The following is a 12,795-nucleotide window of genomic DNA, read 5'->3' as shown; positions in this document are numbered from 1 at the left end:
CCCTACTTATGTAGACAAGGAAGAGTCTGGGTAAATCCAAAACCCAGGATAGAGGGCTCAGTGGAATGTGGTGTAGAATGTGTGAAGATGTTTCTGTTTACCAAAGGACACACTATAGAAGGACAAAAGTACCAGCTGGCCAGTCAAAGATACACACCAACTCTGTGCAAAAAACAGGACCGCGGAAGAATGTGATATTGCCTCCCGCATTGTAAAAAGTAATAGTAACCTTCACCAGCGCAGTTCAAACTCCAGGACTTAGTATTTTGTCCAATCCACTGTCAGACCCCCATCCCATCCGACTCATTCCTTTGTAAGTCACTCCAATGTCAGGCTCTCCACAATCCCACATCACCTCCCAGTAATATCGAGATCCAGATAAACCTTCTCTGCAGAGAACTTGGGATGCCATTTAAATCTGTCGGATGGTCTTCATAATGCTGCTCCTTGTCCACCCGTGCACCTTCCTGTTCTCTCAGAGAGTAACAGGTGTGCGTTGCTGTATTTGGGTCCATGGTGAGCCGACAGGCATCTGTAGACAATGGGGACACATTATCATATTCATTATCTCCAGCACCCTACCAGTGTCTACATAAATTAAACTAGTCATTTTCTATTGTCTGTAGTTAAACTAAGTGCGTTACTCTCAATGATGTAATCAGAAGTATAAAAAAAACGGTGAGTTATATTTTGCAGTAACATGGAGAGCAGGCAAACACCCTCCTACTGGCTGGAAACTTTGTGTCGTTTTGACAATCTTTTTTTTTTTATTACCCCAATGACATCAAGTTTTTTTTACTACAGGGTTTGAGGTAAATCCAGAATCAGAGTTCTTTGAGGTTCTACAGCATGTATAGACTGTGTATGGTTAAAGGGGCAATCTGCGTTGCTACATACATTTTTGGACTTTTAAGATAATCATCTATTTATTTTTGCTAAACGCTATAACTGAGTGTACAAAACATTAAGAACCCTGCCTCTTTCCGCGACAGACTAACCAGGTGAATGCAGCTGAAAGCTATGATCCCTTATTGATGTCACCTGTTAATCCACTTCAATCAGTGTAATGAAGGGGAGGAGACAGCTTAAAGAAGGATTTTTAAGCCTTGAGACATGGATTGTGTATGTGTGCCAACTCAATATTAGGAAGTGTTCCTAATGTTTGGTATACTCAGTGTATTTATATATCCATTGATTATTGAAGAATATAACTAATAATGACTCATGAGCTTAGTTCAATGGTCGTACCCCATCAGAACCAAAATATAAGCTTGTTTACTCCAATGTTTGTGAACACATAATTGTAAACAAACACTGTATAGCCTCAAAACATGGTTAAAACTACAACTTGATCTCCTTGACTGTCAGTCCTTGCACCCATAGCTCTATGAATTTGAAAGTGGTTAAATTCTCCAGCCCCATCTCCTCAGCTGTTTACCCAAACGGTGGTGGAGTGACCACCTTGCTGTCGTTTGAACTGCACATTACCCCCTCAATTAAAATGTCTTACACTGGTAAGACATGATGTAAAAAAATTGGTAAATTGTTTGTTCAACGACAAAAAACACTAAATCATATAAATGCATTTTTGTATGTGGAAGTATGTATTAGTTACTACATCTGTAGTTCTGAAGATGCAGTTGATTACAATTGAAAGGACTACATTTTCTCAGCCCGGATACCAGCCTGCACTCTGCACCGTGATCCACACTGTAGTAAAAACAGCACGGTTATTACGTAACAAGGAACACACACGCATACTCATGTGATAGAAAGCTCCTCACACTACCAGTCTTACTGTCTGCAATATTGTTTTCTTTACTTGAGCTTCATCAGTTTGCATCTGGGATCCCCTTGACCAGCTGAAAGCAGTCCCCCTGCAGAGTCTCCTGGGTGATTGTAGCTCAGGTCCAGCTCTCTCAGGTGGGAGGGGTTTGACCTCAGAGCTGAAGCCAGAGCAGCACAGCCATCCTCTGTGACTTCACAGCCAGACAGTCTACAGAGGGACACACACAACAGCTGTGTAGGTTGGTGTAATGATCTACCACGTGGCCTCTACAGTATACGTTTGTCCGTGACATAAACAAAACCAGACTTTGACAGACAATAATGATAACAGAAATAATTCACAACATTGTTCTTCTTTAAACAGATGTACTTACCCTAGTGTCTGCAGTTCACAGTTTGGATCCGCCAGGCCATCAGAAAGCAGTGTAACTCCTGAGTTCTGCAGGTTGTTGTCTCTCAGCTCCAGTTGTTTCAGTGTGAGTTGGTTGCCCTCAGGACTGAGGCCAGATCTGAACAGCAACCCTCTGTCAGATCACATTGACCTAGACTGCAGCATGGGTTCACACGAGTATGTTGAGGATGCATTCATGATAATTACAGATAAACACACACACACACACACACACACACACACACACACACACACCACACACACACACACACACACAACCACACACACACACACACACCACACACACACACACACACACACACACACACACACACACACCGTTGCATTCGGAATGTATTCAGACCCCTTCCCTTTATCCACATTTTGTTACGTTACAGCCTTATTCTACAATGGATTAAATAAAAACTTTCCTCAAAGTATTCAGACCCTTTGCTTGAGAATTAAAATTCAGCTCAGCTGCATCCTGTTTCCATTGATCATCCTTGTGTTGTTTCTACAACTTGATTGGAGTCCACCTGTGGTAATTCAATTAATTGGACATGATTTGGAAAGGCACACACCTGTCTATATATAGGTCCCACAGTTGACAGTGCATGTCAGAACAAAAATCAAGCCACAAGGTCGCAGGAATTGTCCGTACAGCTCAGAGACAGTATTGTGTCAAGGCACAGATCTGGGGAAGGGTACCAAAACATTTCTGCAGCATTGAAGGCATCCAAGAACACAATGGCCTCCATTATTCTTAAATAGAAGAAGTTTGGAACCACCAAGACTTTGTTTAGAGCTGCCCCCCGGCCAAACTGAGACATCGGGGGGAAAGGGCCTTGCAGGGAGGTGAGCAAGAACCTGATGGTCACTCTGACAGAGCGCCAGAGTTCCTCTGTGGAGATGGAGAACCTTCCAGAAGGACAACCATCTCTCAGCACTCCACCAATCAGGCCTTTATGGTAGAGTGGCCAGACAGAAGCCACTCCTCAGTAAAAGGCACATGACAGTCCGCTTGGAGTTTGCCAAAAGGCACCTAAAGGATTCTCAGACCATGAAAAACAAATTCTCTGGTCTGATGAAGCCAAGATTGAACTCTTTGGCCGAAATGCCAAGCATCAACGTCTGGAGGAAACCTGGTACCACCCTACGATGAAGCATGGAGGCAGCATCATGCTGTGGGGATGTTTTTCAGCGGCAGGGACTGGGAAACTAGTCAGGTTTGAGGGAAAGATGAACAGAGCAAACTACAGAGAGATCCTTGATGAAAACCTGCTCCAGAGCGCTCAGGGCCTCAGACTGGGGCGAAGGTTCACCTTCCAACAGAACAATGAACCTAAGCACACAGCCAAGACAACGCAGGAGTGGCTTCGGGACAAGTCTCTGAATGTCCATGAGTGGCCCAGCCAGAGCCTAATCTACATCTCTGGAGAGGCCTGGAAATAGCTGTGCAGCGACACCCACATCCAACCTGACAGAGCCTGAGAGGACCTGCAGAGAAGAATGGGAGAAACGCCCCAAATACAGGTGTGCCAAGCTTGTACAAGACTTGAGGCTGTAATCGCTGCCAAAGGTGCTTCAACAAAGTACTGAGTAAAGGGTCTGAATATTTTAGTTTTTTATTTGTAATACATTTGCAAAAATTTCTAAATCCTCTTTTTGGTTTGACATTATGCGGTATTGTGTGTAGATTGATGAGGGGAAACATCTATTTAATCCATTTTAGATTGGCTATAACATTATAAAATGTGGAAAAAGTGAAAGGGTCTGAATACTTTCCGACTGCACTGTATGTGTGTGTGTGTGTGTGGTATGTTTACTGTGTGTGTGTAATATATATATATATATATATATATATATATTATAATATACACACACAACACACAAAAAGAGCAAAAACACACTAGGACTGCATGATATGGGCAGAAGTGTAATTGCGATTTGATTTGCGATATACAATAGATCATTACACTTCTAATTCAACATAGAATGTATATTAAGAAGCTGTTTTTAAAGAGCTATTCGTTTGGAGCAATCGGTTGACTCCATTTGAATTAACAGAACAGCAGCACACTTATCTACAAGTGGGAAGGAGGCTTTATGTGTGTGGGAAGCAGCTGCAAGAGGCGAGAGGGAGAGACGACAAACAGAGTAAACTATAAAACGGACGTTACATGCAGCTGAGTGGCGTTTCAAAATATTGCACATGTCAATATTGCAATTTTGATGTGAATTAGATTAATTGCGCAGCCTAACTAGTGTTGTCATGATACAGAATTTTGACTTCGATTACTGATACCAGGTTTAGTATCACCACACTCGATACCATCACGATTCCATGGCAAAAAAAGAAGAACATTAGCCAAAGTCACAGAATGGCACTTGATCCAGACAGATAAACTAATGCTCTGTTCGATCGTTGGCCATCTTTTGAGTCCAATATCATTACATTTGAAAATGTTTACATCAACATTTTTCAGAGACAGCCCAACGAATCGATTATACAGTCATCCAATCAATTTGACTTTGTTTTTACCAATCTAATTACATAACAACAAAATGGTAATCATTTATTTGAAAGGTAAATATCTATTGATAAACTGGGTAAATCAAGATGTAGCCTAGACCTATTCACAATGCAGGTGAATGCATATTCAATAGGAGTGTGTGCATGCATTGAGTTATTGAGCTTGTTTTGGCTGATAGCATGGGGCAAAAGATGAACAACAATCTGTTTCCGTTACATTTGGGACGAGGCATAACGTGCCCTATTCACTCACACACACACACACACACACACACACACACACACACACACACACAACACACACACACACACACACAACACACACACACACACACACACACACACACACACACACACACAGTCCGCTGAGGCAATAGATCATATTTGGGAGAGAAGTGAGATTAAGTAAATTAATAAACTTTTGGTGGTAATCAGCTTTGAAAATCAGCATATTTAGCTTAATTGATTATCAAAAACAAAGTACTAAGGTAGTGAATTGATCTTATCTTCAGCTGTAAGGAAAGTTAGCCTACAAAAGCTGGAAGCTACCAGTATCTTCTTGCATTGTAAAGTGTTCTAGTCTGTATGAATGGACATTGTTTTGCAAACAGTAGTTAAGAGATGGGACCAAGTCACAATTTGTAAGTCCTAAGCGAGTCTCAAGTCTTAACCTTCGAGTCTCGAGTCAAGTCCCAAGTAATAATGGGTAAATCCCAAGTTCCACAGCTCAGGTCGAGTCATGTCACAAGTCACTAATTTCGAGTCCTCAAGTCAATGGTTAAGTGTTTTATGCCAATTTCTTTCAAATTGCAATGCYTCAGTGGTTTTGGACCCACATGTTTTACAAACTGGAACCATTTTTTCCCACTACCYCATAGTCCTTGAAACCGAACYCAACCATTTTTGGGACCGATGATGCCCTGATGCAGAGGTAGCAGCACAGTTTCCAGAGTGGRGCGGCAAATTGTTTTCCCCGGAGCTTTTCCTATTCTGGTAACCTAATCATGTATATATTCAGGACCCTATAGGGTATGACAGTGATTCATCAGTTGTAAAAACGTTTCTTCTATGGGCAAAGATGGGAGTGGGACCAGAGATTTTCTAATCAGGTCACATAGTTTAAAAAAAGAATCTGTAACAACTTCTGGACATAGGGAGGATGTCAAACTGCAGCAACCTTGTACATGTTCATATGAATTATATTTTAAAACAAGACTAACAGGCGTTTCCTTCACACAGACACAGAGACAACCATTGCAGTGGGACAATAGAACTAAGAGGGCCGAGCCTTTGCATATGTAATTAAAAAAGTAACTCGCACAGTCTATGTAATCTGTATTGTGTTTGATTCATTTCAGTTCACAATTTTGGATTGAAAAAGTCAAGGAGGCCTAGCCAGCCCGAGTTTGAATATAGACTAAAACAAATTTGATCTCGTTCACATTTTCTCCTAACACAGATAAATGGGCTATAAACAGGCTACATAACATTCCCCCTTCGTTTACCCCGGCCAGAGTGCAAGAAGGGACAGGGAGCTGTAGCCTGCTGCTGAAGAAAATCATATTCCCAGGCTGCTGCAACATTTCTGTGAAGAGTTCTTTCTTGTGTCTGTCGGGAGTGTTATCAAGGTTTGCTAAATAAATACCGGAAGACAGTGGAGAGGGGCACACGCTTTGCGCTTTGCTAGACGACTTGCTTTGTGTCCAGCCTGCGGGACGTGTGATTTCAGTGAATCTGGTTGGTCAAGGCACAGAACAGAACGCACAGAACCTGCAGCACTCCGATATGAAGGTCAGATTGTCATTCAGATGAAGTCCAAGTCAAGTCACGCATCATAGATGCTCAAATCGAAGTCCAGTGGCAAATGTTTGCTCTTTTTACCAAGTCAAGTTGCAAAATTTGCGACTCGAGTAGTATTAGTCCAAGTGACATGATTCGAGTCCACGTCTCTGGTAATGAAAAGTTTCAATGCCGTGTTGCATTATTCAAGTGTGTTTTCTGAAGCAGCATGAGTGGGGAGCTGAAATGATGCAGCCCAGTGCAGGCTAAGTGGGGAGCTAACATGATGAAGCACAGTGCAGGCTAAGTGGGGAGCTAACATGATGCAGACAGTGCAGGCTAAGTGGGGAGCTAACATGATGCAGGCTAAGTGGGGAGCTAACATGATGCAGCCCAGTGCAGGCTAAGTGGGGAGCTAACATGATGCAGGACAGTGCAGGCTAAGTGGGGAGCTAACATGATGAAGCACAGTGCAGGCTAAGTGGGGAGCTAACATGATGCAGCCCAGTGCAGGCTAAGTGGGAGCTAACATGATGCAGGACAGTGCAGGCTAAGTGGGGAGGCTAACATGATGAAGCACAGTGCAGGCTAGTGGGAGCTAACATGATGCAGGACAGTGCAGGCTAAGTGGGGAGCTAACATGATGCAGGCTAAGTGGGAGCTAACATGAGCAGGACAGTGCAGGCTAAGTGGGGAGCTAACATGATGCAGGCTAAGTGGGGAGCTAACATGATGCAGGACAGTGCAGGCTAAGTGGGAGCTAACATGATGCAGGACAGTGCAGGCTAAGTGGGGAGCTAACATGATGCAGGCTAAGTGGGAGCTAACATGATGCAGGACAGTGCAGGCTAAGTGGGGAGCTAACATGATGCAGCCGGCAGGCATGGTTAAGTGGGAGCTAACATGTGAAGCACAGTGCGAGGCTAAGTGGGGAGCTAACATGATGAAGCACAGTGCAGGCTAAGTGGGAGCTAACATGATGCAGACAGTGCAGGCTAAGTGGGGAGCTAACATGATGCAGGCTAAGTGGGGAGCTAACATGATGCAGGACAGTGCAGGCTAAGTGGGAGCTAACATGATGCAGCCAGTGCAGGTTAAGTGGGGAGCTAACATGATGAAGCACAGTGCAGGCTAAGGGAGCTAACATGATGAAGCACAGTGCAGGCTAAGTGGGGAGCTAACATGATGCAGCCCAGTGCAGGCTAAGTGGGGAGCTAACATGATGTAGCCCAGCGCAGGTTAAGTGGGGAGCTAACATGATGTAGCCAGTGCAGGTTGGGGAAGCTAACATGATGCAGCCAGTGCAGGCTAAGTGGGAGCTAACATGATGCAGCCCAGTGCAGGTTAAGTGGGGAGCTAACATGATGAAGCACAGTGCAGGCTAAGGGGGAGCTAACATGATGAAGCACAGGCAGGCTAAGTGGGGAGCTAACATGATGCAGGCTAAGTGGGGAGCTAACATGATGAAGCACAGTGCAGGCTAAGTGGGGAGCTAACATGATGCAGGACAGTGCAGGCTAATGGGAGCTAACATGATGCAGGCTAAGTGGGGAGCTAACATGATGAAGCACAGTGCAGGCTAAGTGGGGAGCTAACATGATGCAGGACAGTGCAGGCTAAGTGGGGAGCTAACATGATGCAGGCTAAGTTGGGGAGCTAACATGATGCAGCCCAGTGCAGGTTAAGTGGGGAGCTAACATGATGCAGGCTAAGTGGGGAGCTAACATGATGCAGGCTAAGTGGGAGCTAACATGATGCAGCCCAGTGCAGTTAAGTGGGGAGCTAACATGATGCAGGCTAAGTGGGGAGCTAACATGATGCAGGCTAAGTGGGGCTAACATGATGAAGCACAGTGCAGGCTAAGTGGGAGCTAACATGACTACATCGATGCAGGCTAAGTGGGGAGCTAACATGATGCAGGCTAATGGGGAGCTAACATGATGCAGGCAAGTGGGAGCTAACATGATGCAGCCCAGTGCAGGTAAGTGGGGAGCTAACATGATGAAGCACAGTGCAGGCTAAGTGGGAGCTAACATGATGAAGCACAGTGCAGGCTAAGTGGGAGCTAACATGATGCAGGACAGTGCAGGCTAAGTGGGGAGCTAACATGATGCAGGCTAAGTGGGGAGCTAACATGATGTAGCCCAGCGCAGGTTAAGTGGGAGCTAACATGATGTAGCCCAGTGCAGGTGTGGGAAGCTAACATGATGCAGCCCAGTGCAGGCTAAGTGGGAAGCTAACATGATGCAGCCCAGTGCAGGCTAAGTGGGAAGCTAACATGATGCAGCCCAGTGCAGGTTAAGTGGGGAGCTAACATGATGCAGCCCAGTGCAGGTTGTGGGAAGCTAACATGATGCAGCCCAGTGCAGGTTAAGTGGGGCAGGCCGGAGGAGTTAAAGTAAAGTAAAAAGTAAAAATAATTCTAGTACAGAACCTTTTTTCATGTCAAGTATCAAAAAAGCACCTACGTTTGTATACCGTGCAACACTAGTCCTAACACACACACACAGGCAGGCACGTGCACGCACACACACTTACCCTAGTTTCTGTAGTTTACAGTTTGGATCCGCCAGGCCATCAGAAAGCAGTGTAACTCCTGAGCCTGCAGGTCGTTGTCTCTCAGCTCCAGTTGTTTCAGTTGTGAGTTGGTTGAACACAGGACTGAGGCCAGATCTGAACAGCAACCCTCTGTCAGACCACACTGACTTAGGCTGGAGGGAGTAGAGGAACATTGAATAGCCAACACGATCTTACTTACACACACACAATAGTACGAACATAAACAAACATGTGCATGCAGCGTGCACACACAACTACCCTAGTGTCTGCAGTTTGCAGTTTGGATCCTTCAGTCCAGCACACAGCAGTGTAACTCCTGAGTCCTGCAGTTGTTGTATCTCAGCTCCAGTTGTTTCAGTTGTGAGTTGGGTGACCTCAGGACTGAGGCCAGATGTGAACAGCAACCCTTTGTCAGACCACATGGACCTAGACTGCAGTGGAGAAGAGGACACACTTGAACATTACACACACCACACACACACACACACACACACAACACACACACACCACACACACACCACACACACACACACACACACACACACACACACACACACACACACACACACACACACACACAACACACCACACACACACACACACACAGAGTGGATGCTCACATAAGTGTCTGTATGTTGTGGAGTGGACTGATATTCCGGCACAGAGCAGCTTCACTCCTCTGTCTCCCAGGTCATTGTAGCTGAGGTCTAGCTCTGCCAGGGGGCAGTTTGGTGTCTGCAGGGCTGAGGCCAGTGTCCAACAGGATGTATATGGTGAGTCACAGCCAGCCAGTCTAAAGAGATGTATTACACTTTTAGATATCCAAACCGTAATAATAATATGACATACATAAACACAATGAAAAATAAGTCTCTTACTTCAAACAAATGCAATGTTTAGAGTAGCTCAGATGATGGTCAATCTAGACCTATATTTTCTGAGTTTAATGTCGGGTGTCCGGCATCTCATTATACAACACAACTTACGATGCTTCTTGCACAGTTTTCACTACTGGCAGCAACCTCAGACGACCTTCCGCTGATGTGTTATATGTCTTCAGGTCAAACTCATCCAGCAACCCCTCTGACATCAGTAACACAAAGGCCAGGGCTGAACATTGGTGAGGTTGTAGCCTTGTTTCTGAAAGAGTTCCYGATCGCAGGGAGGTCTGGATCTCTTCAACTACAGAGTTATCCCCAAGTTCATTCAGACAGTGGAACAAGTTGATGATCCTTTCTGGTGAGGATTCCATCTTAATCTTGTCTGAAAGGTACTTGACTGTTTCCTCAATGCTCGGTGTTTGACCTCCTCTCCTTGTCAGAAGGCCTTTTAAGAGATTCTGATTGGACTCCAGTGAGAGGCCCAGAAGAAATCGAAGGAACAGGTCCAGGTGTCCATTCTTACTCTGCAAGGCTTTGTCCACTGCACTCATGTGCAAGTCAGACAACTTGTCACACTTGAATGATTCCTCAAACACATTTTCAGACTTCCCCAGCCATGACTCTAAAGCATATACTGCTGCCAGAAACTCTTGAATGCTCAGATGCACAAAGCTGAAGACCTTGTCTTGGTATAGCCCACATTCGTCTTTGAACATTTCTGTACACAAGGCTGAGTACTCTGGCGCCTCTGTGACATCGATGCCACACTCTGTCAGGTCTTCCTCATAGAAGATAAGGTTACCCTTCTGCAACTGTTGGAAAGCCAGCTTTGCTAGTTTAAGGATCATGCCTTTGTCTGACTGAGACAGTTTCTGAGGGTTTTCCTCTGTGGCTTTGTTGTACTTTTTGTTTTTCACACTGGTTTGGATGAGCAGGAAGTGGGTGTTCATCTGTGTCAGAGATTTGGGAACGTCGACATTCTTTGTTTCTTTTAGCATTGTTTCAAGGACAGTGGCTGATATCCAACAGAAGACTGGCATGTGGCACATGATGTAGAGGCTTTTTGATGTCTTCATCTGTGTGATGATTCTGCTGGCCAGGTCCTCATCACCGATTATCTTCCTGAAGTACTCCTCCTTCTGTGGGTCACTGAAACCTTTTACTTCTGTCACCTGGTCAACACACTCAAAGGGTATCTGATTGGCTGCTGCTGGTCGTGTGGTTATCCAGAGATGAGAAGAGGGAAGCAGATTCCCTTTGATGAGGTTTGTCAGCAGCACATCCACTGAGGTTGGCTCTGTGATGTCATACAGGTCCTCATTGTTCTGGAAATTTAGAGGATGTCGACACTCRTCCAGACCGTCAAAAATGAAAAGAGTTTTGATTTCACCACACTGAATGCTGTCAATATCTTTTAGATCTGGGCAGTAGTATTGCAGAAGTTGCATCAGACTATATTGACCCTTTTTCAGGTTAAGGTCACGGAAAGGAAGAGGAAATATGAAATGAATATCTTGATTTGCTTTTCCCTCTGCCCAGTCAAGGATGAACTTCTGCACAGAAACTGTTTTTCCAATGCCAGCAATTCCTTTGGTCAGCACAGTCCTGATAGGTTTTCTTTGTCCAGGTAACCTTTTGAAGATGTTGTTGCATTTGATGGCGGTCTTTTGTGTGGTTTGTTCCTTAGAAACCATCTCGATATGTCTCACCTCATGTTCATTATTGACCTCTCCACTTCCACCTTCTGTGATGTAGAGCTCTGTGTAGATGTCATTTAAGAGAGTTTGCTTTCCATGGTGTCCAATTCCTTCAAATATTTGTTGAAACTTCTGCCCCAGTTTAGTTTTAATTTCTCTGGCTTTCCAAAGAGTTTTATCTAGGAAAATAATACAATTGATATTAGTTACCACAAAACAAGAAGATACAGTAGTTCAAAAGTGAAACTAGATTATCAAGACACTACTCATTAAAAGTGATTTCGATAAATGGGGGTTGGAGGTTGAAGAAGTATAAGAGATGGTGGTTGTAACCCCCTTTGATCCTTTGTCTGAATTGCAGTCTTACTTCTTATGTCTAGAAAGTTCAGTGTGATCTTCAAGGCACCCTCGGTTCCAAAACTCTCCAGCATCTTCTCAACCAAATCTTGAACATCTTCATTGTCCAGCTGGGTCTCAAAGCACTCTGGGTAACAATGGATCAGATGATTTTTGAAGAGATTCAAATCATTCATGTTTTTCAGTGACTGTCCTAGTAGAGATGAAGTGTCCAACAACATGGGGATCTGAAAAAAAGGCAGATATCACTTATTGAGAGCATTCTACAAGAAGAAAGCAATCTTGTGAAAAAGCTGTCAATATATAAACAAGACCGCAAGATAAGAGAAAGATTAAAAAGTTGTTCAGCCTACAAGGCTAGATCCCACTGGGCACAGACGTCAGTTCTACGTCTAGTTTTGATTTACATTTGGTTGAGTTGTCAACTAACGTGAATTTAACAAAACATGTCAACATGTCATTGGATTTAGGTTAAAATTTGGGTGAAAATAAGACAAAATGCTTTTACGTTGATGACTTTTCAAAGCCAGTCTTTCCCATTGTGACTCAATGTCGTCACATTTATTTTGTCTTTGCTTAAATGACGTGGAAACAACGTTGATTCAACATTTTTGCCCAGTGAGATGGTTATTCAACGTTGTGTTCCTCTAGTAAGAATAGATAAGAACATCATTTCTTACTCTATGTAGCGCTTTCTGTGGCCTCTATGGTCCTCCACGGCACACATATTACAGATGAGTATCTGGTCGGTCTTACAGAAGACTTCCAGAGCTTTGTGGTGCAGCTGGAGAGTTTCTGCTCCAGGTTTTC

General features: G+C 44.2%; 1 pseudogene; it reads right to left on the bottom strand.

Annotated features, from left to right (window-relative positions):
* Nucleotides 1–12,208, bottom strand: LOC111971323 (NACHT, LRR and PYD domains-containing protein 3-like; annotated as a pseudogene).
* Nucleotides 12,209–12,795: the final 587 nt, after the last annotated feature.

This window comes from Salvelinus sp. IW2-2015, linkage group LG13, assembly GCF_002910315.2.
Source record: "Salvelinus sp. IW2-2015 linkage group LG13, ASM291031v2, whole genome shotgun sequence".
NCBI lineage: Eukaryota > Metazoa > Chordata > Actinopteri > Salmoniformes > Salmonidae > Salvelinus > Salvelinus sp. IW2-2015.
The sequence above is the reverse complement of the archived record's forward strand: the minus strand, read 5'-3'. Positions and strand labels throughout refer to the sequence as shown.